Consider the following 14,077-nt stretch of genomic DNA (forward strand, 5'->3'; position numbering starts at 1 on the left):
GAAGGTAGAGAAGGGGATGTAGGAAAGATAAACCCTTCCAAGTCACACCCGCAGTGAGTCACTTCTTCCAGTCATGCCCCACCTGCCTATACTCATCATCTAGTCAGTTCTTTCAAACTAGTATGTACTGATTAGGTTATGGCTCTCATAATCTAATAATTACACCTCTGAGTATTCCTGCATTGACAGAGGAGCTTTTCTGGGACACTTTTTGGGGGACATTTAATGCCCATAATGCCCTTATAAAAGACATTCTGGAAAGCTATGTGAAGGAAAGGAGCTATCACCTTCTTCTTTGTCCTTTGTATAAGGACAAAGAGTGAAGCCAGCCATCTGCTAGCCATCTCTGAACCAGAGGATATGTTCTCATCAGACCGAGCAGCATCTTGATCTTGGACTTTCTAGCTTCCAGAACTGAGTGAAGTAAATTTCTTTTGTTTATAAGCCAAACAATCTACAGTATTCTGTTATAGCAGCCCAAATGAACTAAGACAGAAGAGACCCACTTAAATTCCCTATGAATATGCATAAGAAATGTGAAAGAAGAAAAATATTGAACTATCAAAGGACATAATGTAGTTCTGGAAATAATGGAAAGACATTACTCATTTTGTCATAGGAAGTCTCAATGTTTTAAAGATTATTATTCTTCCCTAAACCAGAAATATATTAACAAAGAAAAATATTAACAATGAGTTAAAACATATTGCTTCCAAAGTCCATGCTTAATATTAATGTGGGAGAATGCCAAGAAACCTATGAAAAAGTAGTGCAATGAATCAACATTAACTCTACCAGATGTTAAAATGTTTTACAAACCAACAGTAATTTAAAATAATATCATATTGGCACATGCCCAAGGGGACCCTCTCTGAAATAATTAGCCATCAAATCAGTTCTTTCTTCATCAGCTAAGACATTTCCTAAGGGCCCAGTCAGATCCCAGATTCTTGGGAAATAGTTTAAAGTCCTCCATATATCACCATGACACACACAGATTTACACAGCAATATCTTTTTCATTTATTGAAAGTCAAGACTGAGGGCATTCAGTCAACTCAATGTGGTCTTACAGCCATACAAATTAGTTTGCCTTTGTCAGATTATAACTGCAAAGTAAAATGAAGAGAAATTGAAAAAAAAAAACTAAAGTAAGAGAAGGTCAGATGCCACAGTTTTCCGAACAAGTCAATAGTATACTCTGTGCCTTCGACCATTGTATATATTAAAGATATGACATTGAACAGACCATACAATTCCACACAATTCTGTCCTCTTGAGGTTACATGGGGATGGTCATTGGTGATCAGACAATAAAAACACATAAATAAATTAAAAAAAACAACAACACATAAATAAATACATAGTAACATATGTAGTGATTAGTGCTAAGAAGAAATAAATTTAGTTAGGGTGATGAACAAGACACTGACATTCAAGAAAAATACTGAAGAAAGTAAGGGAATAAATTATGTGGATATCTGAGGGAAGAACATTCTAGGTCAAGGGAACTGTTAAAATCTTGAAGCAGGGCTGGGGATGTGGTTCAAGCGGTAGCGCGCTTGCCTGGCACGCGTGTGGCCCGGGTTCAATCCTCAGCACCACATACAAACAAAGATGTTGTGTCCGCTGAAAACTAAAAAATAAATATTAAAAACTTCTCTCTCTCTCTCTCTCTCTCTCTCTCTCTCTCTCTCTCTCTCTCTGTCTCTCACCTTTCTTTAAAAAATAATATTGAAGCAGAAAGATGCATGTTTGAGAAACAACAAGGAAGCCAGTATGGTTATGAAGAATGAGCAAGGAGGAGAGTCACAAAAAAAGAACAGCATGATGAGCCAAGCAATCATTGACTTCAATGACTGACTCCCTGAGACACCCCCAATCAACACCTGGAGCCAGAAAACTCCACAGTGGAAGGGGCAATCATCCATCTGGATACCCTGATCATAGACCACCATGGGACTCATAAAACGATTCCAATCACAAGGGCCCACTAAGTGTGTGAAAACTGATCTTAGAAATACCCAATTATGGAGAACATCAAATACTTAATCACACACATAACTCCACAATTATAATATTCAACGTGACTTCCCAAATTAATAATCTCACAGGCCCCAGACAATCTCATTACAGACTCCTAACACTGGCACATTGGCCTTAAACATCCCCATGCGAGAACCACACATACATACCAGCCCAGTTCTGCCCCCACAGAACCCTTCATCCCTGACTCTAGAACTCTCACCCATCACCAAATCCAGCATCCCCTGATGCTTCCTACAGACTCTCAGTATCAACACCATAGAATCCACATGGTTCACCTCATAACTCATGATTGCTATCCACAGCATATCCCACTGCAGCCACCACGAGTTTTTCTACAAACCTCATCACTGTCTCCATGCTCCTCACTATCACTACCTCCTTGGAAGCCTCAACCTGTGACCTTAAGTCACTAACCCTTATAGAAATAGGAACACACTCTATTATCTTCTGCCCATAGATTTTGTTTCCAGTGACCTGGACTGTTCTTCCTTTTATTCACATTGTATGTTTTTCAATACAATTGGACATCTGATAAAGCTCATTCCTAAGTATTTTGAGGTTTATACTACTACTATGAAAGAAATAATTTCAACTACTCTTATTTGTTGATGATATAAAAAATGTTATTGATTTAAAAAATGTATTAGCTTTCATAATTAACTAGCAATATTTCCCCAAGGTTAAACAGCTGAACTGTACACAAAAGTATACAAACAAAAAAGCAGAAATAAAAAATTGCTCTATCTGCACTCTCAACCCCAGAAATTCCTCTCAAAAGTAATCATGTTCTCAAGTTTTTCCAGAAAATTTTACAATTTTCCAGAATTATACTTTATGAAATGGATCATTCTATATATTTGTGCAGCTTACTTCTTCCATGTATTTTTTTCTTATTAAACTTTCATTTTAATGAGTCTCAAAATTCTGTGACAGATTTTTGGTAAAGTTATTTCCACTAAAAAGTAATGATTTTAAAAACTAATAACTTAAAACTGCCACACATGAAAAAACAAATGGTTCACAAAACATTCTCTTTTCCTTCTGAAATTTTTATGATGCATTGTTATCATTAACCAGTTTTTTACTATTAAACTTAAATTGCCAATTGAGACAAATAGTTCTGAGACTGGGGTGTCAGGCATTAGGGGTAATATTCACTTAGACTTCTGAGCTTTCTTTCTTTCTTTTTTTATTTATGTATGACAGCAGAATGCATTACAATTCTTTTTTTTCTTTTTTTTAAGAGAGAGAGAGAGAGAGAATTTTTAATATTTATTTTTTAGTTTTTGGCGGACACAACATCTTTGTTTGTATGTGGAGCTGAGGATCGAACCCGGGACGCACGCATGCCATGCGAGCGCGCTACCGCTTGAGCCACATCCCCAGCCCTACAATTCTTATTACACATATAGAGCACAATTTTTCATATCTCTGGTTGTATACAAAGTATATTCACACCAGTTTGTGTCTCCACACATGTACTTTGAATAATAATGATCATCACGTTCCACCATCATTTCTAACCCTATGCCCCCTCCCTTCCCCTCCAACCCCTCTGCCCTATCTAGAGTTTGTCTATTCCTCCCATGCTTCCTCTCCCTATCTCACTAGGAATCAGCTTCCTTATATCAAAGAAAACATTTGGCATTTGGTTTTTTGGGATTGGCTAACTTCACTTAGCATTATCTTCTCCAACTCCATCCATTTACCTGCAAATGCCATGATGTTATTCTCTTTTATTGCTGAGTAATATTCCATTGTGTATATGTACCACATTTTTTTTATTCATTCATCTATTGAAATGCATCTAGGTTGGTTCCACAGTTTAGCTATTCTGAATTGTACTGCTATAAACATTGAGATGGCTGTGTCCCTGGAGTATGATGTTTTTTAAGTCTTTTGGGTATAGACTGAGGAGGGGGATAGCTGGGTGAAATGGTGGTTCTACTCCCAATTTTCCAAGAAATCTTCATACTGCGTTCCATATTGGCTGCACCAATTTGCAGTCCCATGAGCAATGTATGAGTGCACCTTTTTCCCCACATCCTCACCAACACCTATTGTTATTTGTTGTCAAAATAGTTGCCATTCTGACTGGAGTAAGATGAAATCTTAGAGCAGTTTTGAGTTGCATTTCACTAATTGCTAGCAACGATGAACATTTTTTCATATATTTGTTGATTGATTGTATATCATCATCTGAGAAGTATCTATTCAGGTCCTTGGCCATTTATTTTTTTGGGTTATTTGGTTTTTTGGTGTTTAATTTTTTTGAGTTTTTTATATATCCTATTATACACTCTATTATATATATATATCCTATATTATATATATATTTATATACCCTATTAAATATATTTTATATACTCTATTATATAAATATGTATATTTATATAATAGAGATTAGTGCTCTATCTGATGTGTGAGGGGTAAAAATTTTCTCCAAAGATGTAAGTTCTCAGGCTGGGGATGTGGCTCAAGTGGTAGCGTGTTCGCCTGGCATCGGTGTGGCCCAGGTTTGATCCTCAGCACCATATACAAACAAAGATGTTGTGTCCACCAAAAACTAAAAAATAAATATTAAAATTCTCTCTCTCTCTCTCTCTCTCTCTCTCTCAAAAAAAGATGTAGGTTCTCTTTCACCTCACAGATTGTTTCTTTTGCTGAGAAGAAATTTTTGTTTGAGTTCATCGCATTTATTGATTATTGATTTTAATTCTTGTGCCAAAGGAGTCTTATTAAGGAAGTTGAGGCCTAATCCCACATAATGGAGATTAGGGCCTACTTTTTCTTCTATTAGATGCAAAGTCTCTGGTTTTATTCTTAAGTCCTTGATCCATTTTGAGTTGAGTTTTGTGCATGGTGAGAGATAGAGGTTTAATTTCATTTTGTTGCATATAGATATCCAGTTTTCCCAGCATCATTTTTGAAGAGGCTATCTTTTCTCCAATGCATGTTTTTGGCACCTTTATCTAATATAAGATAATTATAATTTTGTGGATTAATCTCTGTGTCCTGTATTCTGTACCATTGGTCTACCAGTCTATTTTGGTGCCAATAACATACTGTTTTTGTTGCTATTACTCTGTAATATAGTATAAGGTCTGGTATAGTGATGCCACCTGCTTCACTCTTCCTGCTAAGGATTGCTTTAGCTATTCTGGTTCTCATTTTTCCAGATGAATTTCATGATTGGTTTTTCTATTTCTATGAGGAATGTCATTGAGATTTTGATTGGGATTTTATTAAATCTGTATAGTGCTTTTGGAAGTATGGTCATTTTGAAAATATTAATTCTGTCTATCCAAGAGCAATGTAGATCTTTCCATCTTCTAAGGTCTTCTTTGATTTCATTCTTTAGTGTTCTGTAATTTTCCTTATATAGATCTTTCACCTCTTTCATTAAGTTGATTCCCAAGTATTTTTTTTGAGGCTATTGTAAATGGGTAGTTTTTCTCATTTTCATTTCTGAAGATTTATCACTGATACACAAAAATGTCTTTTTTTTGAATTTTTAATATTTTTATTTTTTTTAGTTCTCGGCAGACACAACATCTTTGTTGGTATGTGGTGCTGAGGATCGAACCCGGGCCGCATGCATGCCATGCGAGTTCGCTACCGCTTGAGCCACAATCCCAGCCCACACAAAAATGTCTTTGATTTATGAGTTTTGATTTTATATTCTGCTGCTTTGATGAATTCATTTACTAGTCCTAGAAGTTTTCTGGTGGAACTTTCAGGGTCTTCTAGATATAGAATCATATCATCAGCAAATAGTCACAATTTGAGTTCTTTTTTTCTTATGTGTATCTCTTTAATTTCTTTCATCTGTCTAATTGCTCTGGCCAGTGTTTCAAAAACTATGTTAAATGGAAGTGGTGAAAGAGGGCATCCCTGTCTTGTTCTAGTTTTTAGAGGGAATGTCTTTAGTTTTAATCCATTTAAAATGATGTTGGCCTGGGACTTAGCATAGATAGCCTTTATGATGTTGAGATATGTTCCTGTTATCCCTAGTTTTTATAGTGTTTTGAACATAAAAGGGTGCTGTATTTTATCAAATGCTTTTTCTATGTCTAGTGAGATGATCATATGATTCTTATCTTTAACTCAATTGATGTGATGAATTATATTTATTGATTTCTGTATGTTGAACCAACCTTGCATCCCTGGGATGAATCCCACTTGATCATGGTGCATGATCTTTTTGGTATGTTTTTGTATTCAATTTGCCAGAATTTTATTGAGAATTTTTGTATCTATGTTCATTAGAGATATTGGTCTGAAGTTTTTGGTTTTTTTAAATGTGTCTTTGCCGGGTTTTGAAATCAGGGTGATACTGGCCTCATAGAATGAGTTTGGAAGTGCTGCTTTTTTTTCCCCCTCTATTTTCTGAAATAAATTGGAGAGTGTTGGTATTAGTTCTTCTTTAAAGGTATTGTAGAGTTTGGCTATGTATCCATCCAGTCCTGGACTTTTCTTGGTTGGTAGACTTTTGATGGCATCTTCTAATTTGTCATTTGAAATTGTGTATATCATCCTAATTTGTCATTTGAAATTGTGTATATCATCCTGATTCAATTTAGGCAAATTAGACTCTAGAAATTTGTCAATGCCTTAAATATTTTCTATTTTATTGGAGTATAAGTTTTCAAAGTATTTCTAATTATCTTCTGTATTTCTGTACTGTCATGATATTTTCTTTTTCATTACATATGTTAGTGATTTGCATTTTCTCTCTCCTTCTCTTCATCAGCATGGCTAAGGGTCTGTCAATTTTATTTTTTCAAAGCTTTTTGTTCTGTCAATTTTTTTCAATTATTTCTTTTGTTTAAATTTTATTGATTCCAGCTCTGATTTTAATTATTTTTCCTGTCTTCTACTGTTTTTGGTGTTGATTTGTCTTTTTTTCCCTAGGGCTTTGAGATGTAATGTTAAGTCATTTATTTGTTGATTTTTTCTTCTTTTAAGTAATGAACTCAATGCATGAACTTTCCTCTTAGAACTGCTTTCATAGTGTCCCAGGGATTTTGATATGTTGTGTCTATGCTCTCATTACCTCTAAGAATTTTTTAATCTCCTCCTCAATGTCTTCTGAACTCCTTCTCTGACATGTTATCAACTTTGCTGTCCATGAGTTCTGTTATTATAGTATCCTGGTTTGTATGGGGCACTTTCCTCCTTTGTTTTTTTCATGTTGTCTATGTGTCTTTCTTTCTGGAAGTGTGGATTTGAGATATTACACTTTATTCCCTAAATTATTGTAGTATCCATGCAAATTGTCTGTACCTCACCTTGATGTTGGGCTTCCAGACCCTGCTGGGGTCCCTCAGTGTATGCTACTGTGTCTAAGGTTGGTGGCAGCAATAACAGAGATAACTTGAGATAATAGTTAAGTGTTTCAAGATGGAAGCAATGCCTTACAGAGATGGGGCTGCAAGAGTGGGCTTCATACTCCATTTGGGATGCCTGCTCTGAGATGCATCTGCTTGTAGGCCCTGTCATCAAAAAGTTAGGAGTTACTGTGTGGGGAAGGCTATGGTAATGACTGCAGTGTCCCAAGATGGAAGTGGGTTAGGCTTAGGCTTCCAGGTGTGTGTGTGGGGGTGAACTTGGACCTACCCTGAACCTGGTTGTTCAAGGTGGTGTGGACAGATCTGGGCTGGGCCTGACTCCTGCTGTAGTCTGCTAGTCGGAAGAGGTGGTCTTGTGTCAGAAGATGGGCTTCAGCAGGTGCCTGCTAGTGAAGGGGTGGATCCAGGCCTACTGTGAGCCTGGTCCCCACACAGGCTGGTGTGGGTGTATCTGGGCTGCTGGGCTTGACCTCATGGTAGTCTGCTTGTCAGAAGGGATGGTCCTTTGCTAGAGGCTAGGCTCTGGCTGGTGTCTGCCCCATTGGTGGAGCAGTGGACCAAGGCCTACTGTGAGCCTGGGTCCTGAACAGGCTAGTGTGGGTGGTGGTCTGAGCTGGGTCTCAGCTCCTGTGGTAGTCTGCTGATAGGTAGGGGCAGTCCTGCATCAGAGGTTAGGCTCTGGTGGATATATGACTTCTGAGCTTTCTAGGCTGACTTGGTGACCTTGCCATCTCCAGTAAACTTCTTGTCTCCTCCTTTGATGACACCCACAGCAACTGTCTGCTTCATATCATGAAAAGCAAAACAACTCAGAGGAGGAAAGTCATAAAATCTCTCAACAAACATGGGATTTCCTGTTACCATATCAATTATGGTAGCATCACCAGATTTCAAGAATTTAGGACCATCTTTCAGCTTCATACCAGAACCATGATCAATCTTTTCTTTCAGCTCATTAATCTTGCAAGCAGTGTGAGCCTTGTGACAATCCAGCACAGTGGCATAGCCAGCACTAATTTGTCCTAGATGGTTTATGATAATCAATTGAGTAGTGAAACTAGCTGCTTCTATTGGTGGATCATTTTTGCTGTCACCAGCAACATGGCAATGATGGAGATCTTTGACAGACACATTCCTGATCTTGAAGACTACATTATCCCCAGGAAGAGCTTCAGTCACACCTTCATGGTGAATTTCCATCATCTTTACTTCAGTTGTGACATTGACTGAAGCAAAGGTGACCACTGTGCTTGGCCCACAGGGACAGTGCCAATACCACCACTTTGTAGACATCCTGGAAGGGCAGATACAAAGGCTTGTCAGTTGAATGAGTTGGTGGCAGAATGTAAGCTACAGCTTTGAACAGAGTGGTTCCACAGGCATTGCCATCTTTATAGGTGACTTTCCAAAGCAAATTAGCCCTTGTCTCCAGAAAGTTGTCACCATTCCAACCAGAAATTGGCACAAATGGTACTTTGTCAGGATTGTAGCCAATTTTCTTAATGTAGAAACTAAAATAATTTCCTCATATCTCTTCTGACTGTAGGGTGTCTTAGTGGAATCCCTTTTGTCAACACCAATAATTACCCAGTGTGAAAGCCAGAAGGGCATGTTCATGGGTCTGCCCATTCTTGGAGATACCAACTTTAAATTCACCAGCACCATTAGCAACAGTCAGGACAGCACAGTCAGCCTGAGATATGTCTGTAGTCATGTTTTTGAGAAAGTCTTTATGTTCTGGGGCATCAATGATGGTCACATAATACTTGCTGATCTCAAATTCCCACAGGGAGATGTCAACAGTGATTCTATGGTCAAGCTTAGCTTTCAGTTTATCCAAGACCCAGGCATACTTGAAGGAGCCCTTTCCCATCTTGGTAGCTTTCTTCTCAAAATTTTCAGTGGTGTTTTGTTGATCCCACCACATTGTAGATCATATGGTCAGTGGTGATGGACTTGCCCAGATCTACATGTCTAATGATAGTGATGTTAATCTGAATCTTTTCCTTTTCCATTTTGGCTTTGCTTTAGTGGTGTTTTTTATAACACTTGTGTTCTGGCAGCAAGCACATTGTGGCAGTTTAGGAAAATCTCTTTATCTTTCAGAGCATTTCATAGTATCATTTACAGATTCACCTCATTTTTAGTGATCTCATGGGATCCTTTCATGTAAATATATTCAAGAAGTCTCCTAATAATAAACTTTGAGATGACTTCCTGTTTTGTTTGGTTTTTACAAACTACTGTTAAAACAGCCTTGTAACGTATATTTGGATGGAGTATTTTAGAAAATATATTCATAGAAAAAATTTTTAGTAGTGTAATTGGCATATTAAAAAATTTGAAAAACAATTTTCTATACTTCTGTACTAAATAAAGTATGTATAAAGCTTTGATCCTATTTAAACTGACTTTTTTCACATTTCCTGTGTAAAGAACCATATTTTAAAAGATAACATTTTTTCCAATAATTTTATCTATTATTTTATTTCCTCATTTTTTGCTTTGGTTATGATTAGGAAATATGACTACAGTGTATCTTGCCATAAATTTCTTTCATTTTATCCTGTATGAAATTAACTCATCTTCTTGAATTTGTAGGTTTATTCTTTTCTTTATGAAAGCCAAGGACATGAATGTAAGATCTCACATTTCCAATAGACATTGTTCATTCTTTATCTTTCTGTTGTTCAGATTGGGCAATTTCTACTGTTCTTTCAGTTCACTGATACTTTTCTCTGTCCCCTCTAATCTGCTTCTGAGTCCATCCACTGAATTTTTAATTTCCAGTCACTTTACTCCTATTCTAAAATTTCTGTTTTTTCTTTATATCTTCTATTTATTTGCTGAAACTTTCTAATTTTTTTCATTTGTTCCAAGCACATATGTAATTGTTTCTTAAAGATTTTTTATGATGGCTACCGAAATAAACTTCTTTTTTTTTCCAAAAACTTTGATAGTTCTGATATCTCTGTTATCTTGATTGGCATCAAGATTGTATTTTTTTTCCCTTTAGTGTGAGATTTCCCTGCTTTTTAGTGAGTTTTTTTTAATTGAGATGTGAACATTTTGGGCATAACAAGGTGAGGACTTAATGATCCTTATGTTTTAGTTGATGTTCTATGAAAATACTTCAGCAGCAGGGTGGGGTGGGGTAGAGTACTACATTGTTACTTCAAGGCATAGGTAGAAGTCCAGTTTTCTCTATCATAAGACTACATGACTGTTGAAATGTTCCCTGAATAGGACAATGAGTTGGATTAAAAATATAAGAAATAAGAGAAATAAACAAGCAGAAATAGATAAAACAGGAGTTGGTTTTCATGAGCTATCTGTGGGCTATATGTGGACTATGTTGCACATTGTAGCCTAATGAAGGAATAAGTCTGGCATTGGGAACTTCTGTAGCACCTCCCATAAGGATTTATCACTTGATGAACTTCCCCCTCAAGCTATTCCAGAGACCCCACACAGCACCTGAGATGGATGTGACCTGCCAAGATACCATTCAACCTGATGACTGCAAGACATCATGAAGCAAAATTGTGCCCTTGAAATATTATAACCCTGCCTTTGATGTACACCCTTAAGTAAACTACCAGAGCTACCTTTTCTGTGTCTAGTTCTAGCACCGTGTAGACTAGATCTATCAGGGTCTTCACTTTTGTAAATATATTTCTGACTTTTATTTGTTTTTTTTTATTTGTTCTTCACTAATTATTTGGAACTTTAAGTTTTAGGGTAGCTTACACCCTCCTGGACAGGAATAAGAACCCCTCTATGAGATGATGGCCATCACCCCAATATTCAGTGGGAACCCTGATTGGGTCTGATACAACAATAAAGCAAGGCTCCATGAGTTTATTTTGTAGGTTTTAAACATCAAAGGGATTCACTATGAAAAGTCTTCTTTGAGGAAAACAGAAAGAAGTTTGTGAGGAAAACAACTTAGGGCTTATCAGTTCATGCCCATCTCTTCTACCTCTGAGCAGCTGGGATTTGAATTCAAAGATTTTGAACTAGTATATTTCATGATAAGCACAGAACTCTCCCTATCAACAGATGTCACCTGCAGTTAGGTTTTTCCCTTGGCAACCTGGTACTAAAGGATTACCAGAAAAGGTGTCTCTATCCAGGATTGCATAATTAAAAGCAATGATTAATTTGCATCTCCCAACATCTCCCCCTTTTAAATTTTTGAAGCACAAGTGACTTGCTATTATTTGGAGTTCCCAGATATCTTCTCTTCTTCTGAGGGTATGGCAACCTATTATGACAACACAAAAGAGAATTAGTAGCAAACATAACATTCCAAAAATATACCATGCAGAATGTTTTAACATATTTCCAAGATTAAAGCCATTGAAATCATGAAGCATTTGTTCAGCTAGGAATGCAGTATACATGAGATTGTTTCTGCTTTTCTGAATATCCTGAATGTGATTATGTAACTCCATAAGATGCAGGTTGTCAATATTTATATGTTAAATGCCCATCACATGGTTTTTAACCTTTTTCCAATCCCATTGGGAAGCATTATATTTGGCTGCAGTAATGCAGATGTATTTATAGGTGGCATGGCACCTAAACCTTATAAGTGAGAGTGGAAAATTCATTCCCAATATTTATGACAGTCATTTCCAAAGCATTTAATTTAGTCTCAGTCTTTTCTTCAATATTTATATGATTATGTAGGGCTTTGGAAGTATTTTGAGCCAAATTGCTAAGAAAATGTGTATTTTGAATGTTTTTTGAGGTAAGATTATAGAAGCTGTCATGGTAGAAGCCAAAAAAGATATTAAAGTGACTACTCCAACTACAAGAAGACCAACAGCCTGCTGCTGGGGTCTTCTTAGTTGGGCATGCATCTGTCATAAGACTCGAACTCCAGCATCATCATACCATGTCCCTGAAATGTTAGCTGGGGGTAAAATAAGGAAAGGCTGATATAGTATAAGTACTTCCTTTATCTTATTATATCTAGTGATGCAGTTGGTTAAATTACATCTCTTATAAGTTACATGATATTTTTGTTCTTTTTACTTTCACATTTTAAGAAATTAAAACATAGGGAGATTGAACACAGACCTGCAGATCATAGCAGGAACCCTCTTTGCAGCTCCTATCTATAAAGTCACGCATGGGGCCATGTGTGTAATGGATAAAATCCAAAGCAGGTATTAAATGCCACAGATCTTTTTGCATGCCATCACCACTAAAAGCCAGGATATTACCAACAAATCCTCCAGACTCATGAAATCCTGACATAAATGTCTCTTATCAATTCTTGGAGACCAATCCAAGATATATCCACCACTTCTGGAGACTTTATGCTGCACTGGCAGATATTTTAACATTCCATCTATTTATAAAAGGCACAAAATTCTATTGCAGAATGATAAGGACAGTAAGGTATTGGTGGATGTTCCATGGATTGTGTGGCTTGTTATGAGACATTCCTACCTTCATAACCGTCTGAATATATGATATTAATTCCCAGGGGCCAGCACAATTAGCTATTCTGGGGTTCCCCATATTCCATCTCTTCCTCCAATGTTACTTTTTTATCTTTATTTTGTTTATTTATTTTTATGTGGTGCTGAGGATTGAACCCAGGTTCTCACACGAGAGAGACGAGTGCTCTACCACTGAGCTACAACCCCAACCCTCAAATGTTACTTTTAAACAGCTGACAGGCTTATCATAGCACCAACATATAGGTAGATTCACACTATATCCAGTATAGTTAAATTCAGTTGCATGAATAGTTGTAATGTGTTTGTCTTTAAAACCTCCATTTATATGAGTATCATTAGTAAACACTGGGATAGCTTCTCCAGTCCACACAGTGGGGTAATAAGGTGGTTTGGAAAATAGGTCCAATAAGTATTGCCATGAACTCCACTCATCTGACAGCTCAATAGAGCCAGCATAGCCACTGAAATAGTGGTTGGAGACTTAATACCTTTCTGTTGTTCTATTATCTGATCAGCTTCATGTGTCAGATTCTTCATTCTCCCCATGTTAGCATGTTGGCCTTCTGGGTTCATGGAGTCCTGTTATCCATCCTCTTCTTCTTTATCAGCTTTCTGTTCTCACTGGAGATAAGAATTGACACTTCTGGTCTGATCTTCAGTCATTTAAACTTTGGCTCCAGGTCCTCCATGTCAATGTCATATGGCACATTCAGGTACCCAAATGGGACTAATTGCACTTTCTGGAAAAATACAAGCATTATCTGTACCTCACATTATCACCACATCTTTTCCTTTCCATTGTCCTGTTTATAGGTCTTTTCACCAAATGGGGCTGTTGCAGTGGAAGATACGTTGTTCAGTGGCAGTGAGACCTTCACAGTCATAATTTTAAAAATTTAAAACAAATATAGCATGATTCAAACAATTTTGTGGAGTTCTATTCCCCTCTTTTTGTTTTTGTAATTGTAATTTAATGGAAAAATAAGCTCGTTCCACAATAGCCTGACCTTGGGGATTATAAGAAATTCCTGTTCAGTGATCCATATGAAATTGATGAAAAACTGTTGAAAAGAAGAACTATTATAAGCTGGAGTATTATCAGTTTTAATCTGTACAGGGAAGACCAGCATCACAAAAGTAGCTCAGCAATGAGAAATAACTTGATGAGTATTTTCTCCTGTATGAGCAGTGGCAAAAATAA

General features: G+C 36.9%; 1 pseudogene; it reads right to left on the reverse strand.

The window, feature by feature from the left end:
* Window positions 1–7,990: 7,990 nt before the first annotated feature.
* Window positions 7,991–9,414, reverse strand: LOC101972375 (putative elongation factor 1-alpha-like 3 pseudogene; annotated as a pseudogene).
* Between the last annotated feature and the right edge of the window lie 4,663 nt (window positions 9,415–14,077).

The sequence above is a fragment of the Ictidomys tridecemlineatus genome, chromosome 1 (genome assembly GCF_052094955.1).
Source record: "Ictidomys tridecemlineatus isolate mIctTri1 chromosome 1, mIctTri1.hap1, whole genome shotgun sequence".
NCBI classification, from domain to species: Eukaryota; Metazoa; Chordata; class Mammalia; order Rodentia; family Sciuridae; genus Ictidomys; species Ictidomys tridecemlineatus.